The 24,875-nt window shown below is 38.9% G+C and overlaps 1 pseudogene across 1 annotated transcript in view; it reads right to left on the bottom strand.

Annotated features, from left to right (window-relative positions):
* The window catches only part of LOC149198267 (WD40 repeat-containing protein HOS15-like), a 214,872-nt pseudogene extending 190,273 nt beyond the window's left edge, over positions 1-24,599 (bottom strand). Inside the window, exon 1 of the transcript XR_016255200.1 lies at positions 24,574-24,599. The product of XR_016255200.1 is annotated as a WD40 repeat-containing protein HOS15-like (transcript). The remainder of the gene's footprint in view (positions 1-24,573) is intronic.
* Between the last annotated feature and the right edge of the window lie 276 nt (positions 24,600-24,875).

Here is a 24,875-nt window from a genome sequence, read left to right as displayed (position 1 = left end):
TCTTCAACCGTGGCTTGTCACTTCTGGATAGCCATGGTGTGGTGGGTTATCTTGTATTTGATTGAGTTGGTTTACTGGATGGAATTGAAACTAAGTGAGGTGGTCTCAAGATTATTCACAAAGCCTAGGAATCGTTGGATGGGATACACGATAAAGCTTGGATGTGAACACTTTGATTGAGCCTTGGAATCCCTTGACCAGTGAATGGAGGCATACATGGTAAAGATCAATAGTGATTACCCATGATTGGGCTTAGGAATCCCTTGACTAATGAATGGCGTGATAGATGGTAAATCACAGAGGGTGGAGACCTTCTAGGCCTAAGAATCCCTTGACCAGTGAATGGTAGGATACATGGTAAAGCCGAGAGGTTGAGATGGAAAAATTCCTCATGGTTTAGGTGTAGATATCTAGAGGCATCCATGCTTGTTTGGGGCCTAGCGATCTAGTGATGATTTTGGTAAAACCTGGTTTTATTGATGAGGGTTGAGGTGGTTTGGCCTTAGGAAGCCCTCTTTGGTTTTGTTGTAAGTCCCACATTCATGATTGGAATATGGCACAAGGGTGATTCGATGAAAGAAAGATTTCGTTTAGCCAATATATGGTTAGGTGGTTCGTGGAAGTCCCATACTCGGTTGCCTTTTGCATTCATTAATAATAATTCTTTCTCCTTTGTATATAATGTGTAAATATACTGTTTTATATCAGACTATTATGGTTGTTATATCCTTGTTGTTTATGTTGGTTATGAGTATGTTTTATGATAGAATTGATGTATGGTTTCCATCATGTTTTGATTTGAAAATGAATGTACAATGAATATATGACCTAATAGGTGATAATGAAGCTATTTTGATAATGTGACAATGCTTCCTTATGAATCTCAGATAAGCATGAGACCCCTATGCTCAGATCTATTGATATGACCTATAGATTACATATTTGTGACATGTTTGACAAAATATTCATGGATAGTAGGGTTCCATTCAAGTAATTAATAAAGTGATTGAATTAGTAGCCTTATTCCAATATTATTTATCATTTCTAAAATTTTCATGAAGTTCTAGGAAGTGGCTTGAGCCTTGGACCTGAAAAAGCGGCATAGAATCCAGGGTCGCTAGCTCAAAACTAGCTAGAAATTTCCACAGTTGTTTGAATATCCTTGTTTTGGGAGTGTCTAGAAGTCCTCAATCGAATTCATGGCTTTTCATGGGAGTGGATGGGGGTCTATATTAGTGAAATGTCAAGTTTCCTCAAGGATTAGTCACCTGGAAGGGTTGGTTGGTTCTTGAAGGTTCTATAGCATGCTTGGAAGGTCAAAATGGTTTTGTTTCATTATTTCCACTTCCTTAACTGTACATTGGGAGTTGAATCACATCATAGTAGCCTCTCATCACATTTTTAACCTAACGGATCGGTTAACTTGTGTAAATGTGGAAGGAGGGTGTTACACCTATTAACCTTCGGTTGACTAGGTGTTTGATTAATTATGCCGACATTCTAATACTAATTATGTTATTACCCCAGGAGTCTTTGACCCATCCCAAGATATTATTACCCCATTGTTTAATGTTGACTTAGAAGAAGAGGCACAAGCCACATTAAACCTGCAACCATTTAAAGTCGATTTATCAATAGCTTTAGAAGAACCTTGCTAGAAGACTAGTCATAAAGAGTCACATAGCCCTAAGACCACCATGACCACTTCTAAATCAATCTAATGGGAACAAATACTGTTATAAAGACATCTGCAAAATCTTGAGTATTAATAATAACTTGATGAAGGTATCCAACAACTGAATGAAAAAGAAAAAATAGCCAAAAAGTCTAAGAAACCCAAAGCTTCATCTATTGAAGAAAATATATAGAATGCAATGGAAAGAACTAAGGGAGTTTTCATAGATAGTATTCAGTAGAATATGTGGAAAACTTATCAGGCTTCACTAAATTAGATTTGTATGCATAATGGTACTTCTTCTAGTAAGTAGAATGACAACACCCAAGACCAACAAAATGATACTTCAGGCCAAGTTCATAATCAGATAGAGCGAACTATAGGAACATAGACAAAAAAAGTGACTAACATTGTTAACATATGATAAACCAATTAAATCCTTAACTTGTATTGAAGAAGAGTATAATCAGTCAGGTTGGAACCAGTTGGATCATCAAAACTTAGAAGATAATTCTAAAGAGAATTAATAGGACAATTCATTTGAATGCACTAAGTCTGATAACACAATTAGAGATTAGAATTCGTAAATGAGTAATATGTTGATAGACTAGTATCAAGAAGAAACGAATGAAGTTCCAATGAATAATCCACCAGTCACTAAGCTTGCCTTGAACAACATAACTTCCTCAGAGTTGACTTCAAAAAGAATTTTAGGAACTAAAGTTAAAAAGGATTTGATTGATATTCATACCAAGTATGTTTACATCAAGTTTTCTAGTGATAAATAATTTTTCCAGGTTTTATATCACTCCATCAAAGCTACTAAATTATGGATGCGAAATAGGAAAAAGGAGATCAATAAGATTCAACAATGATGGGAATGAGAAAGGGAGACTTGGTTGGACAATGAAAACTGAGTAGTAGAAAAATTCAATATATACACCCCAACAGAGGTTCATGATGATCTCATTGAAATTTAGTAGTTGGTGTATCAACTAATTGATAAGAATGAACAACTTAATTCATAGGTGACAGAACTTCCATCTAGATCTAGAGTTGCTAAAAATCCAAAATTTACATGGGTATTGCAGAGGGCTCATGGTGAATTCCTAGAATCCAAACAAACTTTAGAAAATACACTTGATAAGGGAGCTACTCTTATGAATACATTAAACAACTAGAATACTTATTTAGCATTCAATCATAGTCGCATTAGAGCACATGATATGGTCATTCGTGATTTGGCTTTAAGACAAATTGCAGATCTGTTAGGTCCCTATAATACTAGTGTAGCCCCCTTATTGTTATCATTATTGTATCCCCCTTATTGTTATTGTTGTGCCCATGTTGCCTCCATTTGTTATTTTTGTTCCACATAGAAGGCCACTATTTTTATTGTTGTGCCCATAAATTATTGTAGTTATGTAGGCTCTGATTATATTGTTAGAATCCTATATATACCAAGGAGGTATTTTCATTTGTATCATCCAAGAATTTTTCATTTATGTGATGTAAAGGAGGTTGCACCCTCGAAGAGGCTAATTTTCAAGTTGTTGATATGTCTTTTCTTCTATTTTGTGATTTGGTTGCATAACTATATCCTAGGGCAAAACAAGTACTGGATATCAAATTGGAGCAAGAATGAGAAATTTATGCACAACTAATGAAACATGAGTGCTAGTGGCTTAGGGAAGGGAAAAAAGAACAACGAGAAGCCAACAATGTGTCAGAGTTTTTGTAGGGATTACTTAATAATCTTTTGAGCATTGAACATGCCAAGCTGTTATAGGACAAATTGACCTCCTAATCAACTCAGAGGAGAAAGACAAGATGACTGAAAGAATGACCACAGTTGCAGGCCCAGAATCCACACTAGCACTTTCTGTACACTGACAACCTGCTTTATAAAGCTTGTTTACAAGCATAAAGGAGCATTAGTCAACCTGCTAACTCTTGTTGTTAGACCAGGGGGAGCGTTAGTGAACTTAAGTGATGTTCAAGTGGTTATGCCAACGAATCTGCCATTAAATATCTAGATATTAAATCCCTAAATTTGTGGAAGAAAAGCAAGGAAACTCCAAAAATCAAGATATTTGGAGAAATTCTATTATGAGAATGAAGGCAAATGGGAAAAAGCTTGTAAACAAGGCAGGTTCATGGTTTTTGCCCAAATGAACTATAGGTGGAGCTTGGCAGCCCTAATTCGATTGTTATATAAGCAACGAGAGGGCCATTGCAAAAGGGTCAGAGCATTTAGAAGGATAGCCCATAATGCTGTTGTGAAACTATCATATTCTTGAAGGAGCTAGCTGAAAGAAGGAGAGAGAGAGAGGAAGAAGGGATAAGGAAGGTTATTGTAATCACTCTTTCATTCTGAATATAGGATTGCGGTTGTGTTCCCTACACCAAAGTGTCGGTGATATTTTGCATTCATTTGTTCATTCTGATGCTTGTTGTGTTGAGTAGATAAGTTATACATTTATACATGCTTGTTACAGATTCTTGCATTAATTGTCAAGAGTGTATGCTGTGATTGGTTTGCTTTTTTCTTTTGTGAAAGAATCGTCTTGGAGCCGGTTAGGGGGAGTTCTTCTTACCACACGGAGATCCACAAGGGAATCTAGAAAGTACCAAAGGTGATCCTCTTTCCATACACTTTCAATATATGCATGATAGATGAACATGTGTGTAACAGGTAGCTTTTGTAGATAACCTTACGGTCTGTCAAAGGTCCCGGGAATAATTTCGAGGGTAGTTTTCATCCCGTGCATTTTACCCCATAGCACAAACCCTTTAGCCAAAGGGTAGAAAATGTCATGCCCCTAGAAGGAAAACTCTAGTTCCTATCAGACCTCAAAGAATCCAATGCAAAATATAGATTCGAAGTTCGTGAATGGTCTATATTTGATGAACATCTAAAAATATTTGCTCCATTTATTTATCAAACCATATTTCCAAACATACCTCTCCCACCACCAACTCGCTCTTCATCACCACACTCTCCATGGCCCACCCATTAGTTTTTTGCACCAAGTATTTTGAAATGTGTTACAAGTTTGGAACTGTTATAATTCCAAGAAACTCTCCTAGGTTGTAGCTCGGAGATGCCCGGGAACATATAAATTCAACTTATTATTGCAAATGGATGAATGGAAGGAATGATGCTTGTCCAAGCCAGATAACCACTTCTACTTTATTTCACTCCAGACATGCGTGAACACCCCCAGGCTACAAGGCTTTAGACCACCAACTACTCACAGTTTAAAATTGGGTGAACATGGAGAATACTGACCACACCAACAGATGCTCAAGACCTTGTGATGGCCAGCTGCAACCAGTAAAGAAGTCTACAAATCTAATCTACTAATGCACAAACAGGATGACAGCTCTCTGGCACTAGATGAAGAGAAACTTGAATAACTCATTCAATGATACATACAAGACTTTAACACAGAGATGGGATGAAAGCTACTCTAATGCTAAAAATCAAGAGTTCAAGAATACAACATATCAGGCACAGCTTGGAAGAGAAGATAAATGGAAAGTGAGCAATTAATAGAAAAAGAAGCTTGTATTAGTTGAAAATGAAGATGAGACGCTGCAAGTGTCAAAATAGTTACAGTCTCCAGAAGTTGAACCTTACATCAAAACATCAACCATCAACCCTGATTACATCTTGTTTGTGGGTATATATAGAGTTTCATTACAAAGGCACTTGGCCATTTTAGGTATGGAGGGGTCATAATTGACCACCAATTGCATTTAACTGCTTGATGGAGTCTCTGAGTTAGTTCTCTTGTTTTAGTGGATGAATCTGATCTTTTCAGGTGCTCTGTTGTCCTCTCAAGTAGCTGGAGTGCTCGTATCAATGAAGTTCCATAACTGTTTAATGCGGTTATCTGCTCACTCTCTGTCCCTTTCCTCCTTAGCCATACTGTCTGTTAAATGTGGTTATTGAGGAGCAACTGTGACTGGTATTGGTAGGCCAGTCACCTTCGTCCTTTGGGCACATGGAGCAGTCAAGGGGTATGGACTGCATGGTAAGTGGATGGGTTGTGCGAAGGAGAAAGATCAGCCGTCATATCAGGAGGACAGACATCAGAGATGAGTCGATGGGGATATCGGAAGAAGCTGGAGTGGGATGAATTTAGGCCGTTGGATCTTAGGTGGATAGATCCAATGGTGATCGGACGGTGAAAGTGCATGGCGGTTATCGAGCGGGGTCGGGAGGTTAAGTGGTAAGAGGTATCGGTCGCACCACCTTTGTGGCATTGGGCGGTAAAGGGTGAGGGCACATGATTCCATTCGGTGCGTGACGTGTGGCAGTGGAGGAGAGAGGAAAACCACTCTCCATCGCGTGTTAATGTTTCATCACTTTATGGGTGTGGGGAGAGCGACTGCCGTTGGATCTCTGGCGGAGATGATCGGACGACGGGGAAACGCTCGTGCAGGTCGCATGGGCGCGGTTTTATGGGGTTATGGGTTTTAGTGCTCGGGGCTTAAGAAAAAGTGGTTTTATATGGTTTTTAACAGAAAAGCACGGGAAATGGAGATGAAGGGAGGATGAGCGGGGTAAAGGAAAAGGTGAGAACAACCATTATAGGTCTCATTTGAGCATAATCAACACAACCAAGCCTATCCCTGACCTTCAGGGAGCATAGTTATGTGACAGAGCTAACACTGGCTCCTTCTGGGGATGAGATCCTCCCTGTGAGGTCTCAAGAACTGTAGACCAATGCCTTTCCTGTCAAAACCAGATGAGCAAAATTTCCTAGTGTTCCATTGGGCATGGAGTCTAATTAAGCTTACACTAAAACTGATAAAACAACATATTTACAACTTTAAGGCCTAAAGACCTTAAACAACATAATTTTTCAAAAATCACCCATTAACTAGGCCATCAAAAACTGTCTCTCCTTCCATACTTTATAGCATGAAAGTATTGTTCCCTTGGATCTGGGTGATGACAAAAGGTCTTGTCCATAGAGCATCGAACTTCCCATGGTTGCCTTTATTCTCTTTGAGTGCATCCCACTTAAGAACCAAGTCTCCAACTTGAAAACTATCTATTTTTGCCTTCCTGTCAAAGGCTTCCTTGATTCTCTTTTGATTTGCTGTAGACTTCTCAACCAGCTGATCTCAGATTTGATGCACTTCTGCCAAATCACAAATCCTTTTTGCCATGTCCTCTTCCTCATTCTGATCTTCTTGCAAGAACTTTGCCACAGGGAGGGTTAACTGAATTGGGAATACAACCTCAATGCCATATACCAGCTTGAATGGAGAATTCTCTTTGGATTTCTTGGTGGTCACTCTGTCAGCCCACAGTGCATACTTGAGCTTAGAATCCCAATTCTTTTTGTTGTCTTCCAACAACTTTTTAATCATCCTTATCGAGCTTTTGTTGGAAGATTCTGCTAGACCATTGCCTTGTGGGTAGTACAAGGTGGAATGAACTAGCTTAATGCCCATTGAGTCACACATGTCAACCAACTCTTTTGCCCTAAAGGCTGTTGCATTGTTTGTAATTAATTTATGTGGACAACCAAACCTGGTGAAGATATTCTCTGTCAAGAACCTCATGACCACATGATGATCAACCTTTCTAGTAGGGATGGCCTCAATCCATTTAGTGAAGTAATCAGTGGCTACTAAGATCCACCTGTGCTGGCCACTGAAATGTGGATTGATTTCTCCTATGAAATCCAAGCCCCACTGTTGAAAAGGACCACTGGCATGAATAGGCTTCAAAGGCAAGGACCTCGACTGTTGCTTTCCCTTAAACCTCTGGCACCTGTCACAAGATTTAACGAATGAAAAGACATTAGAAAATAAGGTGGGCCAATAGTACCCAGCTCTGAGGATCTTATGGGCTATAGTTTTCCAATAGTGATGCCCTCCACATATGCTGGAATGAAACTGCTGCATAACCTCCATGGATTGTTCTTTGTCCAGACACCTCAAAAGAATCCCAGAGGGGTCCCTCCAGTAGAGCAGGTTTTCATGAATGCAATATTTGGCTACCATGAGCTTGATAGTTATAGCTTGGCTTGAACTAAGGCTTGGAGGAACTTCTAGTTTCAGCAAGAATTGAGCTATGGTAGAATACCATTCACAAGAAGCTAGGTTTTCTGCCAATGACTGATTTCATTCGGTTTCAACTGTTTCTTCTTCTGTCTGACCATCCTCTGAATTCATGCTTATCAAATTCATGTCCAACATCCTGCAATTTTCTTCAACCATTAATCTAGCAAGGCCCTGACCTTTGACAAGCTTGGTGGGCTTCAATTCTATGTTGAATTCAATAAGTTTTGCAATCCATTTAGCCCTTCTTCCATCAACGTCTGGCTACATTAGGACATATTTTACTGAAGCAGAGGGCACATATGCAATTACCTTGGAATGCAGAATGTAAATTCTGAAAGCTTTCAAAGATTTGATCAGAGCATATGCTTGTTTTTCAATGATATCATACCTCAGCTCAACATCCCTTAAGGTTTTGCTAAAAAATGCCACTAGGTGCTCTGAACCTTCCTCATCTGTTTGCAATAAAACTGCTGCAAGGGTGTCATCAGAGGCAAACAAAAATATATGGAACTCCTTGCTATAATCTAGGCTGATCAAAGTAGGAGCTTCCATAATGGCTCTCTTGATGGATTCAAAAGATCTTCTTGCTGCATCAGTCCATTTGATTTCTGACCCCTTTTTCAACATGGAGGTAATGTGTTTTACAAGTTCTGCAAAATTTGGGATAAACCTCCTTACAAAATTTATCTTGCCTAGAAAGGACTGGATATCCTTTTTTGATCTCGGGACAGACAAGGTCTGTATTGCTCTTACTCTTTCTGGGTCAATTCTGACACCTGCAGCAGAAACAACATGTCCTAACAACTTGCCTTCTTCTAAAGCAAACTATGACTTTTTAGGATTGACTGAAATCCCAAACCTTCTGCATTTTAGAAACACCTTCTTCAAATGCTGCAAATGGTCTTGATGGCTGCTGGAATATACTATTATATCATCTAGGTAGATAAGGACAAACTTATCCTTCTGTCCTACAAATTCTATATCCATAGCTCTCTAAAAGGTGGCTCCAGCATTCATCAGCCCAAAAGGCATCTTGGAATACATAAAATTTCCCCAAGGAGTGGTGAATGTAGTCTTCTCTTGGTCATCTGGATGTACAACAACCTGGTTATACCTTGAAAATCCATCCAGGAAAGACATCACTTTGGCTCCTGAGACTTTCTGTAGCAAATGCTTCATCTTGGGTAGAGGATAACTGTCTTTCTTAAAGCATTTGTTTAAGTTTTTGAAATCAACACAGAGCCTGATTTCTCCACTTTTCTTCCTCACCACTACTAAGTTGGCTACCCATTTTGAATATCTAAGAGGGACTATGATTTTGGCAGCCGTAACTTCTTGATCTCCTTTTCAATTAGAGGGAGGAGCAAAGGATTTATTGGTCTCAGTTCCTGCTTAAAAGGGATGGTGTCTTTCTCTAAGGGAATTTTATGTTGGATGATCTTTTTGTCATAAGTTTTCAGGTCACTATTCTCCTAGGCAAAAACATCAGCAAACTACTTCATTAAATTGCAGTACTCAGAACTTTGGGCAGCAGATAGATGGGTGGACAGATTTATATATCTTGGATGCTCTGGACTCCCTATCTTATGCTCATGGACTACAAATTTGTATTCTTTTTGGGTAGCCTTGTAAGGCACATCATTCTGGTCAAAAAGCTTTTCTAAGGGCACAAGGCCCTTAGGTATGTGATTGTTGGTTAGCTGGACAATGCTATCTTTGCCAATTTTGTTTCTAAGCTGGGGCTGGGGGTTTTCCTCCAAGGCTTCATTCTCTTGATCAATTTTCATTTCGGAGAATTCAACAATGACTTGTAGAAACCTATTTAGCTCATCATCATCCTCAAAAACTTTCCAATGCTGGACATTATCAGGCAAGGATGGTCTATATTTCAACTGAACTTCATAAACTAGTCTGGGAGGCATGGGAGGGATAAACATGGTAGTAGACACATCAAGGGAATCAACGAGCTGATTTTTGACTCTAGGGATACATGAGATACAAAAATTATCAAAACAATCTTTGAGTCTCCATACCTCATCTCTATATGTTTTCAGCCTTGGGTGCTTTGCCTGAAATGTTTTGTTCACTTGCTGAATGATGAGATCAGCATCTCCAAACACCTTTATGTTTCTGATTCCTCTGTCTTTAGCTGTGTTAAGACCCAATATCAGAGCCTCATACTCTGCTATATTGTTGGTGACTTGGAAAGCCAACTTAAAAGACAGATGTGTGCTTTCTTGTTTTGTGAGATATCAGCACCACCCCTGCTCCTGCAGTTTCCCTTGAACATGCTCCATCAAAGAACATCTCCCAAACCTCACTTCATTTTTCTCCCATGACATGGACTATTGGTTTCTTGAGTTGCAACGAGGCCTTCTGGGATTCCTCAATTTGGAGAATATATGCTCCAAAATCAGTATCCACAGCATAGATAGGATGATTAGATGATTCTTCTCATCACTGATGATGTATGGCAGCTGAGCCTCTCTATATAATCTCTTGCTTTCTCCCCCAAAGACTAGGATAGTGGCATAAGATAGATCATTCTGTAACATCCCACCTAGTCTCTTAATCCACCCTCTGGACAACAGCATGACAAACTTAGGGGTGACATCTACTACCACAATGTCCATCATCATTCTCTTCATGGGCAGCTGAGTTAGGGTAATAGCTAAATCTTTGATCAACCTCATACATTTCAACTTTCTTGAATCAAAGGAGAATAGATCATGATAAGGTCTGGTAATATCAAGGCCTAACTCTTCCATGACAGCTTTGGGCATCAGATTGTGGCTGGCCCCTGTGTCCAGCAGGAAATTGTGGAGGATTTTGTCATGAATGGTCAAGGAGACATAAAATGATGGGGAATTATCATCAGCAGGTTCAGTCATTGGGCTAAGCACAACTGCAAGTTTGTCATCTTGCAAATTGACATAGTCAGTGGAGGCTTGCGTGGCTTTCAGCTCAAGAGCATCAAGGATAGGCTTTCTAAAAACTTCACTCTTTGCAAGTTCTATCAGAGGCATAGATATTTTTAACTTCTGGACTTCTGATTCAAAGCTGAAAGGGGAAGGGGACTTGTCAGGACCTCTTACCTCTTGAGCTGGTGCTTTGAGGATGACTGGGTCAGCTGCTGGCCTTTTCTGTTTGATGTTTTGATGCTCTGTGGGGACAACAGCTCTTTGGACAGGATTCTCCTTGACATTGCTTGGTCTTGACCTCAGATTATATCTTTGTTGTTCATCAGTCTACAGAATAGCCTCTCTATCCCACTCTTGACTGGTTTGGTCCTGGAGTAATGATTCTTCATAGGCAGCCAATGTCAAGAAGGCAACACTGCCCTTATCTTCCATGCAATGAATTTCATCCTCTTCTTCAAACTGCTCCTCCTCCATGACTATGTTTTGGAAAGGAGCCTTAACCTTTTGTTCTTCACTGGCTTCTTTATCCCTCTGACTGATCTGCAATTGTTCATTTGCTCTTCTAAATGGATTTGGATTTATTGGAGCAAATGTGTTTGGAAGCCTTGCCTTTCCAGAGATCTGCTCAACCTTCAGCTTGGATATCTCAGTAGCCAATGACTCTATCATTTTAGTCATTTTATCTAACTTAGGTTCTGAAGATGAAGCAGAGGAAGCCTCACCTCTCTGCCTCCTTCTATCAGCATGACCTTTAAGCTTTTATGCAACTATGATATTAGATTCTACCTCTAGGGTTGCATCCTACATTTCGGCTAGAGTTGCACATCTTCTTTCTCTCAACAACAAGAAAAAATCAGAGTCAAATGCATTGGAATAGGTGATTTTGGTAGAGGTGAGGGTAGGCTTTACTCTAGCTGGGATTTTAATATAAATACGATTGAACCTTTTATTAAAATCGGACAATGATTCCCCATTTCCCCTCTTGAGGTTTCCAAACTTAGTATGGTAGTATAGCAGGTATTTTTTTTATCCCCAATGCTTCAAAAACGCATCATCTAATGCTTCAATGTCTGCTATGGACCTAGGGGTCAATTCTCTGAACCACTTTCTAGCCTCTCGATCAATTCTTTGGACAAATACTCTCATCCACACATTATCCTCACTGATATCTAGGTTATCAACATAACTATAAAAATATTCAAGGTGTTCTTCAGCTGTTACTCCCTCCGTACCAGTGAACTTAGGCATGTATTTATGATACTCTCCTGCAGGCATGGCATTCAAAGGAACAGGCAAGACCAAGGGTCCATACCTAGTAGCTATGATTCTTTCCATCTTTGTGGGTGCTTGTCGGCCTGCCATGACTGGGGTAGATGGATGGATACCGGTAGATTGAATAGTAGGGAGCAGTGAAATAGATGACAGGGACAAAGGAATATGATGGACTGTATGGGAGGCTTTCTTTGGACTAAGATGTAAAGGGGAAACTAATGAACAAGGAGCTTTATGAATCTCTGAGGGTATTTCTTCACTAACAATGCTAGGCTCTATATCTTCAAACTGTACATTCTCAGCTATAATCTTCTCTTGCGGAGATACATAAGATTGTTTAGGCATACCTGATCCCGATGCTCCTTTCCATGATGTTCTTCTTTGCTTAACAATCTTCTCAGGGTCAGGCACTGGGTCAACTGGCGATTTCTGAGGATTTCTCCGAGTATGCCTCACAAACTGAGCTAGAACTGTAATGTGAAGTCACCACTAGGTTGGTCCTCCAGTAGAGTCACCAGATAGATGATTACAACCAAAGATGTGTCCAAACTTTGTCTATCACCAAAGCTGGAACTGTGTCGTTCCCCCAGGGAAGTTAAGCTTCAATCTCCTCTCCCCGGAAACGACGCCAATTATGTTAGGATTCCAAGAAACTCTCCTAGGTTGTAGCTCAAAGATGCATGGTAACATATAAATTCAACTTATTTTTACAAATGGATGAATAGAAGGAATGATGCTTGTCCAAGCCAGATAACCACTTCTACTATATTTCACTCCAGACATGCGTGAACACCCCCAGACTACAAGGCTTTAGACCACCAACTACTCATAGTTTAAAATTGGGTGAACATGGAGAATACTGACCACACTAGCAGATGCACAAGACCATGTGATGGCCGACTGCAACTAGTAAAGAAGTCTGCAAATCTAATCTATTAATGCACAGACAGGATGACAACTCTCTGGCACTAGATGAAGAGAAACATGAATAACTCATTCAATGATACATACAAGACTTTAACACAGAGATAGGATGACAGCTACTCTAATGCTAAAAATCAAGAGTTCAGGAATACAACATATCAGGCATAGCTTGGAAGAGAAGATAAATGGAAAGTGAGCAATTAACAGTAAAAGAAGCTTGTATTAGCTAAAAATGAAGACGAGACGCTGCAAGTTTCAAAATAGTTACAGTCTTCAGAAGTTGAACCTTACATCAAAACATCAACCATCAACCCTGATTACATCTTGTTTGTGGGTATATATAGAGTCTCATTACAAAGGCACTTGGCCATTTTAGGTATGGAGGGGTCATAATTGACCACCAACTACATTTAACTGCTTGATGGAGTCTCTGAGTGCGTTTTCTTGTTTCAGTGGATGAATCTGATCTTTTCAGGTCCTCTGCTGTCCTCTCAGGCAGCTGGAGTGCTTGTATCAATGAAGTTCCATAACTATTTAATGCGGTTATCTGCTTGCTCTCTATCCCTTTCCTCCTCGGCCATACTGTTTTTTATATGTGGTTGTTGAGGAGCAACTACGAATGGTACTGTTAGGCCGATCACCTTTGTCCTTCGGGCACACAGAGCAGTCAAGGGGTGTGGACTGCATGGCGACTGGACAAATTGAGTGAAGGAGAAAGATCAGCCGTCGGATTGGGAGGACAGATGGCAGAGATGAGTCGACGGGGATATCAGAAGAAGCTAGAGCAGGATGAATTTAGGTCGTTGGATCTCAGGTGGATAGATCCAACGGTGATCGGACAACGAAAGCGCACAACGGTTATTGGGCGGGGTCGGGAGGTTAAGTGGTAAGCGGTATTGGTCACACTGCCTTTGGGGCATTGGGTGGTAAAGGGCGAGGGTGCGTGATTCCATTCGACGTGTGATGCGTGGTGGTAGAGGAGAGAGGAAAACGACTCTCCATCGCGCGTTAACGTTTCATCACTTTATGGGCGCGGGGAGAGCGACTGCCATTGGATCTCTGGCGGAGATGATCGGATGGCAGGGAAATGCTCATGCAGGTCGCATGGGCGTGGTTTTATGGGGTTGTGGGTTTTAGTACTCGGGGCTTAAGAAAAAGTGGTTTTATATGGTTTTTAACAGAAAAGTATGAGAATTGGAGATGAAGGGAGGATGATCGGGGTAAAGGAAAAGTTGAGAACAACCATTATATGCCTCCTTTGAGCATAATCAACACAACCAAGCCTATCCTTGACCTTTAGGGACCACAACTATGTGACAGAGCTAACAAGAACAAAAATCACATTAAGTTGAAGTCGAACAAGAAAGAAATTAGTCAACAATTCCAATCCAAGAAGTTTCGACAGAGCCTCTAGAAGCACCTATTGAAGAATTACTATCTGTCCTGCTTTTATTTACTTTTTATTATAATATATTTGTATTAAAAAATTTCTCTTAAAGAGCCAACACCACCAATTCTATAAGTCTTTTCTATATCAGATTTATTTTGTGTTTTTTTGTATCACTCCAAGTCTCCCCTTCTTTGGGGCGAAGAAGGCTTTGAGGGTGGGGGATATTCTGGAGGGGCTAGTTAGCTTGTAACACCCTCCTCCCACAACTACCCAAGTAACTAGCCAACTAGGGTAAACATGAGATGAGAGGTTACTATGCATTAGGGGAATTTTGAGGTCTAAAATGGGCCTCCTAAGAAAAATGTACAACCAAAATAAATTTTATAAGAACAAATAGGATTCAAGACGAAGATGTCAACCATGGGGGATGATTCACCATTTTTGGAGTAAAAAAGTTAAAATATTAAAAAATAATAAAATAATAAAACTACTTTTTCAACTCATATTTTCAACTTATTTCCCTAATGTTTTACTCAAATTTCGAGTGGGAGTTGTTATAGCATTATTCAACACTCTTGTAATCATGATGCTTTTATATTTCCTTTGGCAACCCTTTCCCATTTATACTTGATCATATATTAAAAAAAAAATCCAAACATGACTTTGCCCTTATAAAAGCATGTGTACACATGGGTACAATAACACTGAACCCATGTACATAATTTAAAATATGAAAAAATAAATAATTTCCTATTTCTAAGGTGGGTTTTACAGGTTTCATTGAAATCCTACCTACAAAATCCCATGGCCTAACTAAATTAACCGATTTTTGGTGGTATTTATACAACTCATGGGAAGGCCAAATTCATGGAAGGAGATAGGATATTGACATTATAGCCCTTTTGTCCCCAGATCAAGTCTGATTTCCCATGTGCCTCCTACACTTCTAGTAATAGGAAACCCTTCTTTCCTTGCAGAGATTTTCATCTTCCATTATATGACATCCTTTTGCACATATTGAGGTAATCTTGGAGGCTTGGGGTGGAAAAATCTAGAGGAAGGTTCGTTGGTGCCGTGGAATGATCAAGTTGTATTCTTCCACTCATATTTACTGTTGTCAATAAAAGAAGCTTTGTCTTGTTCTTGAAATGTTTGGATCTCATGTTTCTATAATTCATGTCTAACATATTATGATTTATCTATCTATACTTAATGATATAACATGTCTAATATGCACATTCTTTTAAATATTTTCTATGTATTTTCTCCTCTGTTTTTTGTTATAGGTTTGAACGTATTGGAGGAAGCATAGGGTTTGGACCCTACGAGATCTACATCAGACGTAGGACCTTTGGGTATTCTTCCTAAACCCACTTTACTAGTTTTCGTAGTGTGCTTTCTTGAATGAGTGCTTATTGTTGATAATTTTCTTTTGCTAGGTTAAGGTTTTCAACCCTTACCTCATGGAGGTTTCTCCCGCTAATAGAATTGGAAACTCCACTGGGAGAACAATCCTTGAGGTAAGGGTTGACAACCTTAATAGATAAAAATAAAACTATCAACAAGAAGCACTCATTCAAGCAAGCACACTATTAAAATTAGTAAAGTGGGTTTAGGAAGAATACCTGAAGGTCCTACGTCTGATGTAGATCACGTAGGGTCCAAAACCTCGGCTTCCTCCAATACATTCAGACCTGCAACCCAAACCAAAGGAGAAAATGCATAGCAAATAATTCAAAGAATGTGCATATTGGACATGTTATATCATCAAGTATAGATATATAAATCATAATATGTTGGACATGAATTATAGAATCATGAGATCAAAACATTTCAGGAACAAGAGATAGCTTCTTTTATAGACAACAACAAATAGGAGTGGAAGAATACAACCTGATCCATCCACGGCACCAATGAACCTTCCTCCATATCATCCAACCCAAGCCTCAAACATCACCTCAATATGTGAAAAAGTATGACAGATAATGGAACATGAATATCTCTGTAAGGAAACAAGGGTTACCTATGACTGGAAGTGAAGGAGGCACAAGGGAAATTTAACTTGATATGGGGATGAAAAGGCTATAATGTTGATATATGTTACAGATTTATTTGGGCACATCACTCCCGACATCTAGATCAGTACTATTAGGGCTCATCAAACCCTAATTTAGTTGCTACATTCCCTAGACATGTCATCACATTGAATGCCATCATTCCTGAGAGTTTCTTGGCCTGAAGCCTTCCTAAAATGACTCCTTGAAGGACTAGCGTAGCCTTGGTCAGGGGTGATCACACTCCAATACAGGTAGGCCCATTCAAGCCTGCTCTGTAGAGCACCTAGGCCCACTTTGACCTGTGCTGGGCGAGATCGAGCGAAATCTTCATAGGGTTCTGGAATATTATTATCTTCTAGAGAATTCTAGAATATTCCCACTCTCATCATCTCCTATGAGCTCGAAATTGGATAGGAAATGAATTAAGGAACCTCCTATCCTCTCATCCCTTCCTCCATGGAAACTAACTCTATGTTTGGAAGGCCATTCAATACCCTCATTTATGATAAAACCACCTCCATTTCCCTATAAATTGAGCACTCATCTAAGTGATCAGGGTCTGGACTTTGAAGAATTGTAAGGAGAGACTGTTGGTTTGAGGTTTGAGATCATAATCAAGTATTGTTATGCTGCCGGAGTGTTGTGCTTTTTGTGTGATGAAGGATGGAGCTCAAGCTGGATGAGTGACATGGGATCAAACTTCTTTGGTTGTAACTATTCCTTCTACTTTTAATAAATTTGTTTACACCTTTTCCCATATTCTTGTCTCTGTGTAAGATGATTATATGTGTAAATGCTTTCGATTCCATTTTCTTATAGTAGATAGATCTATTGCTTTGATTTGTTTTTGTCCTTTGTTTATGATTGCAGGTACTGATCGAGCAGATTCAGTTCGAGGAGCGACGAGAGCAAATCAAAAGAGACAAAGGGAAGCAAAAGATAACAAGTAGGTCTCTTTTCTTATCTATCTTCTATAGGAAAATGTTAAACTCTTTAATTATGTTTTTCTAAGTGTAGCTACCCAATTAGGGAAGTTGTGTTTATCCGTAGATGCAAATTCCACATAACAATATCCTCTCTCCTTCCATGAATTAGGCCTTCCCATGAGGTGCATAAATACCACTAGAAACCAATTAATTTAGTTGGGCCACGAGCTCCTGTAGGTGGGCTTTCGATGAAACCAATAAACCCCACCCGAGAAATAGGAATTTATTTATTTTTCTTCATATTTTAAATTATGTACACGGGTTCGGTATTATGGTACCCAGGTGTACACACACTTTTATAAGGGAAGAGTCATGTATGGAATTTAAAAAATTATTTTTTAATATATGATCATGTCTGAATGGAAAAGGGATACCTAAGGCCATATAAAAGCATCATGACTATAAGAGTGTTGAATAATGCTATAACATATGCCCCCCAATATATGGGGTACATGATGGCTGAAATGTATTAAGTGCATAGAGAGATCATTTGAGAACCTGAGAGGAGATCACCAGATTCTGGCCAATTGAACACTTGTGTAAGGAATTAGAAAGAAGAATCATGTCTGAGGTGGGCATACCCATGCACAAAGATAATAAATCATGTCTGATGATCAAGTACAAAATGGATCCATCATGTATACATAAGTGTAGAAAGAAGACTGAAGAATACATAGTGGATCATCTGATCATGGCTGCAAAGGAGGAGAGGGAGCTATGTCTCAATATCACATGTATAAGAACTGATCAAAGATGCTTAAAGAATGTTTAATTACTAATACTGCATAATTGATCCCCAAAATAGTACCATGTCATATAGGTGGAATAGTGGTACTGCATAAAACTCGAGTGTCAACATATAGAATGTTTCTAAGATGAACTGCAACATATAAGGGTGTCTGGTTACACTAACAGAAAAGCTTAAAGGACTAACAAGCGATCTAAGATGATGATAGTCCTGAGGTCTTCTCCAATCGTAGATGGTACATTTCTACATGATGGAAATAAATGAGTTGAAGTTGACCATGTGAGAAATCGTTTGATTACCGGTCATTCATGTATACCGTTAAGAAATGCGAGACAACTCACCGCTAATGATGATGAGAGTCAAGGTACCCCATTATAATCTAACAAGTGTGAACAAATGTGTTGAAGTCGAACAATTGAGAGAATCTATCAATCAAGAGATATTGATGTATTCTCATTGTCGATAGTGAAGGATTTTTCCACTAATGACTGCAAACCCTAAGGTACTGAAAAAAGGACTCTAGATGTTATTCACATAGCAATGAGTTGGTGTCCATGGGAAAATATCTGCTAGAAGGAAGGAATTAAGGCATCCCACATCAAACAGGGTGAGTGTAACCTGCAGGCCAATAATTTGTAAGAACTCGGACGAAAAGAGATGAAGTAACCATTCTGAACTGCATTTCTGGTGTACAAAATATGTGGCTAGCACACGATAGAAACCTTTTGAACCAACCAATAATGAAATCTAACACAAAGGCGACGAATCCAACAAAAGGGTCAAATGGAAACCAAGGTAATGCAAGAATCCCAATGTTTGATAATGTAAGATGACGTCGAACACAAGGGACACCACTCAGTCAAAAACCCATGATAATGATCGATGTTGAGCACAAGGTCACCTATCAATGATGTAAATCGGGTTAGGGTACGACTCTAGGCCTACTCTCAAAGAAATTTGTCGGAGTCGATAAGAGCATACCTACTAGGAAGAAGTCAATGGGGACCTTCTTAACCAGCATGAGTGAAGGACCACATAACTGATGTGATATTGAATATAAATCTAACAGACTGGGTATGCTCGACTGAAAATGATTCAAGGCACACCGCAGAATGGCCGACACAGGTTGACTTCCCTTGAAAAAAAGCACAACTCATATATGACTATATGGCAACAAAAATAACTTTGTATGTTTGCAATGAAGGAGGCATTAACAAACTCTCCATATGATTGGAAGAGAAAACCAATGAGAGGAGGACTAAATCAATATCAAGGTTATGGCTCTCCTAAAGTCAAACTAAGCCCCATCTCAAAATGGCAGAAAGACTTGTTTTGAGTGCTTTGTTCAAGGGCGACATAACTAACTCTTGCTACCATTAAATATGTAAGTAAATGTCCCATTCCTGCCCGTTTTGGAATATATAATTTTTTTTTGTATTTTTTCATATTTAAAGGCTAGAAAAGAATAAAATAATTCCTATAGTACAGTGGAAAGAATGGGTGTTTGAAAATAGATGTTCTAGTTTCTGGGGTTGGAACATTCCTATTGCTCAATGCAAGGTTGTGAAATTGGGCACCAACACTCAAAGCGATGTTCTTTCCATGGGTGTAAGGTATCAAGTCATAGAGGCAAACGAATGCATTGTTTTGAACTTTCAAAAAAGGCCTTGGTCAAAACTAGCCTATATATGAGTCCAAATGAAGCTAGCTTAAGGCCAAAAAGCTACAAGTAGTCAATATGCAATGCAATGATACAACTTAAGACACAGGAGCCTCTAGGGTATAAAGCCAAAAAAATAATGAAGAAGAATAGAAATGAGGCTTCATCACAAATTTATGGTGGGACTAAAGAGGACTCCCGGGCCTAATAACAAATGTTTAGCATTGATGCCAAGTAACAACAAGGTACTATCTAGGGCACCCATGATAAGGTAGGCTCCTACCACACAAGTTATGACACTTCTAAGGAGCGAGAAGGTTATGCGTCACAGTTTGGTGGGCTCGATCCTAGGGCCAAAATGGAAAAGGAAAATGATAAATGCACAATACATGTAAAGAACCTAACCTATATGCTAGTTTCAAGAACCAATACCTGTCAAAATGGATTAACCATAAAAATTCCCAAAGGAGAAGTCTTCAAAGTTATGTAGACAAATAGAAACACTAGGCAAGAAGTTAATACATGTTGTATATAAAATTCAGATAAAAGATTGTGTTATAGAATATAAAAATTTCAAATTACGTACCTTATATATAAAATATGGTACAGGGAACCACACAACCTTGTGGATTACGCATAATAGTTCTTCAGGACAAACCCCTTGTGGGACTTTGGCCAAGGATTCCTATGGTAGATGAAACTCATGGCTTCAAAAAATTCTTCCTGCGAAGGCAACTGTTCAGTCAATTTAATGTCTTAAATTGCTAACATATATTATTGATCCGAATGGAAAATGGGATCAACCCATGGTACTCATCCACCCATATTATTCATCGACCCATGGAATTTACCCATGGTATTGTAAATGGCTTCCACCCGTGGTACTGTAAAATCCACCCATGGTATTCATTCACCCATGGAATTGACCCGTGGTATTGTAACTGAAATATAAGTAACAAGTCACATTTTGTAAAAGGACAGATTGTCCGCCACAATGTAGCCGTTACAGTTCAGAGGCATGTAGCCACACATCTCTTCTCAGAGATAAGCTACCATCGCCCTAGCTGGTTTATTTCCATTACTATTTTAAATAAACGTTTCTTTGTGGTTTTGTTTACTGGGCATTCTCCTATTTTTCTTATGGCAATTCAAGTTTTCAGATCTTGGGGGTCTCTCCTCCCAAGATCGATTTCAAGTTTTCAAATCTTGGGGGCCTCCTCCCAAGATATGAAAACTTGAAATTGATCTTGGGAGGAGAGACCCCCAAGATCTGAAAACTTGAATTGCCATAAGAAAAATAGGAGAATGCCCAATAAACAAAACCACAAAGAAACTTTTATTTAAAATAGTAATGGAAATAAACCAGCTAGGGCGATGGTAGCTTATCTCTGAGAAGAGATGTGTGGCTACATGCCTCTGAACTGTAAAGGATACATTGTGGCGGACAATCTGTCCTTTTACAAAATGTGACTTGTTACTTATAGTATTTTTCAGTTACAATACCACGGGTCAATTCCATGGGTGAATGAATACCATGGGTGGATTTTACAATACCACGGGTGGATGCCATTTACAATACCATGGGTAAATTCCATGGGTCGATGAATAATATGGGTGGATGAGTACCATGGGTTGATCCCATTTTCCATTCGGATCAATTATCGACTGGGGTTAGTAAACTGATGAAGTGTGGTGCACAATATGTGCTTGTTTAACCTTGTTTCTTACTTCGTTGAGTATTTTTTATTATGTTTTTTTGGGGTTTTATTTCTTATGCCTAAGAAAATTAATCTATGAAATGAAAGTTATGCTTCTAGATGAAATATTTAAATGTTAATGGACAAAATCTAATGATTTTAATGTTGAAAACTAATTTTTAAAGAAGGAATAAAAGGAAATGTTTTGATGAAATAAACTAAACTAGGAATTACTCTAAATGAAATGATTAAACTATGAAAAAGAAGGAATAAAAGGAAATGTAATTGAACTAATCTATGAAAAACACAACATTAATCTAAATACAATTGCATTCATATGACAAGATGAAAATGAAATCACTTCCTTTCTTATCCTTGAAAGCTCTTGATCAAAATCAAACTAATCCTATTCATGGACTGAAAGAAAAAAACAATGACAATATAAAATAAATGGAAAAGACAACTATGATCTATTCTATGATCAAATACCCATGAACCGTTGAATTTAGGAAGAAATCTTCTTGAAGTGATTAAGTACTTGATTATAAATTATATGAAAGAGAACATGATCTAGGAAAGCATAAAGAAAGCATGTAAAAACTTGCAATGACTGTGCAATCTAATGTTTTTAAGCAATCAATTTCGGAAGGGTTACCTTCTTGAAATGCTGAACATGAGATGACACAATAGATAAGAAATTTAATCTAAAAAGCATGATAAAAGCATGAGAAAGGAAACTAAATCACTGTCTGTTCTAAATGCCTCAAACAATCAATTTTGGAAGAACTACCTTCTTGAAATGCTCTACATAAGATTAAATAGTGAATGTAAACTTAATCCTAAGAAATAATTGTAAAAACATGTAAAGGAAGAATAAGATCACTGTATGCTCTAATGCTTCAAACACAATCCAATTTTGGAAAAGAGAAAATTCTTTTCTTCAGATTTTTTGATTAGCATAAGATTACATAGTAATTAAGAAAGTAATAAATCTTAATCTATGAAAGCAAATAAATCTTAATCTATGAAAACAAATAAATCTCACACATTGTAGATGGCCAGTCTAAAAGTATGAGGATGGAAAGTTGAGAAGCTCCAAATGCAAGCCTTCTTCTTTATTCAAAACATGAGAAATTCCCTAACTTTACACATAAAATAATAGGAGAAAACTTCCCCTATTTATACAAAAAGATGAGAAGCTATCTCATTAATGAGAGTCCATGAATCTCTCCCTATATCTCTAGAGTTACAATCAAAATAGGAAATGACAAGACACATATCTTCTTAGAGTTTCAATACAAATAGGAAATGAGACACATATCCTTATGATCCCATGATCTTCTCCACTCAAATTCGAATTTGGCCTTAGGAGGCCACATAAGGGTCTTTTAGAAGCTTCATTTTGACCTACACATGTCAACAATCTCATCCCACTTGTTAGGTGTTGGAAATACTAATAGGGGGACGTGGGGTGGGGGGGCGGTGAATCAGTATTACTTTTCAACTGTTATTTTACCAGTTAAAACCATTTATATTTAGAACACAAGATGAACAACAAGAATAAATGCTTTTATCGATATAATCTTTGCAATAAAATAGATACATATATATATATATATATATATATATATATATATGGTTCCAATCTATTGCCAAACACCAACTTGGACTTTTGTGAGGCTCCAACCTCTAAAGCACCAACTCTGTTTTGTCAAGGCACCAACCTTGGACTTAGGAGCACCAACTCCAAGGACACCAGTCCTTCCAACTTATGAGGCACCAACCCCAAGGGCTCCAACCCTCTGCTATCAAGGCACCAACCCCAAGGGCTCCAACCCTTTGCTGTCAAGGCACTAACCTTGGATATAGGAGCACCAAATCCAAGGACACCAATCCTTCCACTTCTGAGGCACCAACACCAAGGACACCAATCCTTCCAATTCTGAGGCTCTAACCCCAAGGGCTCCGACCCAATCTTGTCAAGGCATGTTTGATAGTGATTCTCTGCTCCCAAAACTCTTCTTTATTGAATTCTGTCTATTTATAGCTTCACTGTAGTCCCCATGCTACAACATAAATGGCAACCAGTCTTCATATGAAGAAGTCTTTACAACTCTTCATACTGTCCACATAGAGTCTGCAAAAGTTATCTCATGATGATATCAAATAGCCATCATAATCTCTGATAATGTCTCCACACAACTTTAGTGAGTCTACTATTAGTTGTACTAAGCTTTGCACCAGAACCAACTCTCTGTTTCAAGCCTCTGTTCTACCAGTCACAGTAAATGATTCCGGCGTGACTGCTTCTCACTGTTCTCTTACTTCCCAGAAAAAAAATCACATATGCTTCAATGCCGGTGCTGGTTACTGCTCCCTTCAAACGATGTCATATAAAACTTTATTTATTATATCACATAATTGTTCTTCAGAATGCATTATGTACCTGATTAATTCATTGTAGGTCTGAGTCTTTTGACAGGGTAACACGATCAACAGAGTTTCTCGTCCTTCAACTGCTTCTTGTCCGCCTGGACCTTCGTCTTCCTTCTGTCGTGCTGGACCATTGGCCTCTTACTATCCTGCTGGACCATCGGATTCCTTCTTTCTTCCAGTTCGCCAACAACCACTCATAAAGGCAATTCTTTGTTTTCTTATACTCATATACTTGACCTTTGGCTTCCCTTTCGATCGCTTGAACTTCTGCTTCCTATGTGCTCGCTCGACGTTTTGGCTTCCCTCCTCCGGTTGCTTTAGCTTTCTTTGTGCTCGCTCATCCATCTACGCTCGCTTGATTCTTCGGCTTCCCGGTCCACGGCTTCCTCTGTTGGGAGGTCCCACATGCCACGCCACTATCTCAATCAGAATTAGCGGTCCAACAGCAACAACCCTTATGATTTGCATGACTTCCCAGATACCCAGACGCGATATTACATTAGGGCGTGTTGTAATAGTGATCCTCGTTCCGCACCATCGATTCCTTCTGTATTAGATCCGACGGTCAACACAATTCATCAGAAGCTTGCTGCGCTATAGATCTCTTCTCTCCAGATCTAATGGTCCTGACTTAACCTGATCAACCCAAAAACTATCCTCTGACGTGTGACCTATCAATTGCTTAATGGACTCGGGTGACTCCCTCCTATTACCACTTACCGCTTATTCTCAACCTGATAAACCATTTTCGCTTATAAACCTGCCTTTCTCTTTAACTAACGCCCGAGCTATTTAGTGCCTGATCACTGTATATCTTCGACCATTGACAACTGCGATGGCTCCTTCGATTCCTCATCCGTTAATACTTAAATTAATCTCTGTCGTTCATTTCTTTGACTTTACGCTGTGCAACTTAATCTTGGCCACTCATTACAAACAATCTCGTCTGTTGATCTCCAAGATCCAATAGTTCCTGTGCATTCAATCTTCATCTGTCTCCTCACTTTGACTTTGATTAATTT

The sequence above is a fragment of the Pinus tabuliformis genome, chromosome 2_2, assembly GCF_031772625.1.
Source record: "Pinus tabuliformis cultivar Carrire ecotype Pingquan chromosome 2_2, CPIR1, whole genome shotgun sequence".
NCBI classification, from domain to species: domain Eukaryota; kingdom Viridiplantae; phylum Streptophyta; class Pinopsida; order Pinales; family Pinaceae; genus Pinus; species Pinus tabuliformis.
The sequence above is the reverse complement of the archived record's forward strand: the minus strand, read 5'-3'. Positions and strand labels throughout refer to the sequence as shown.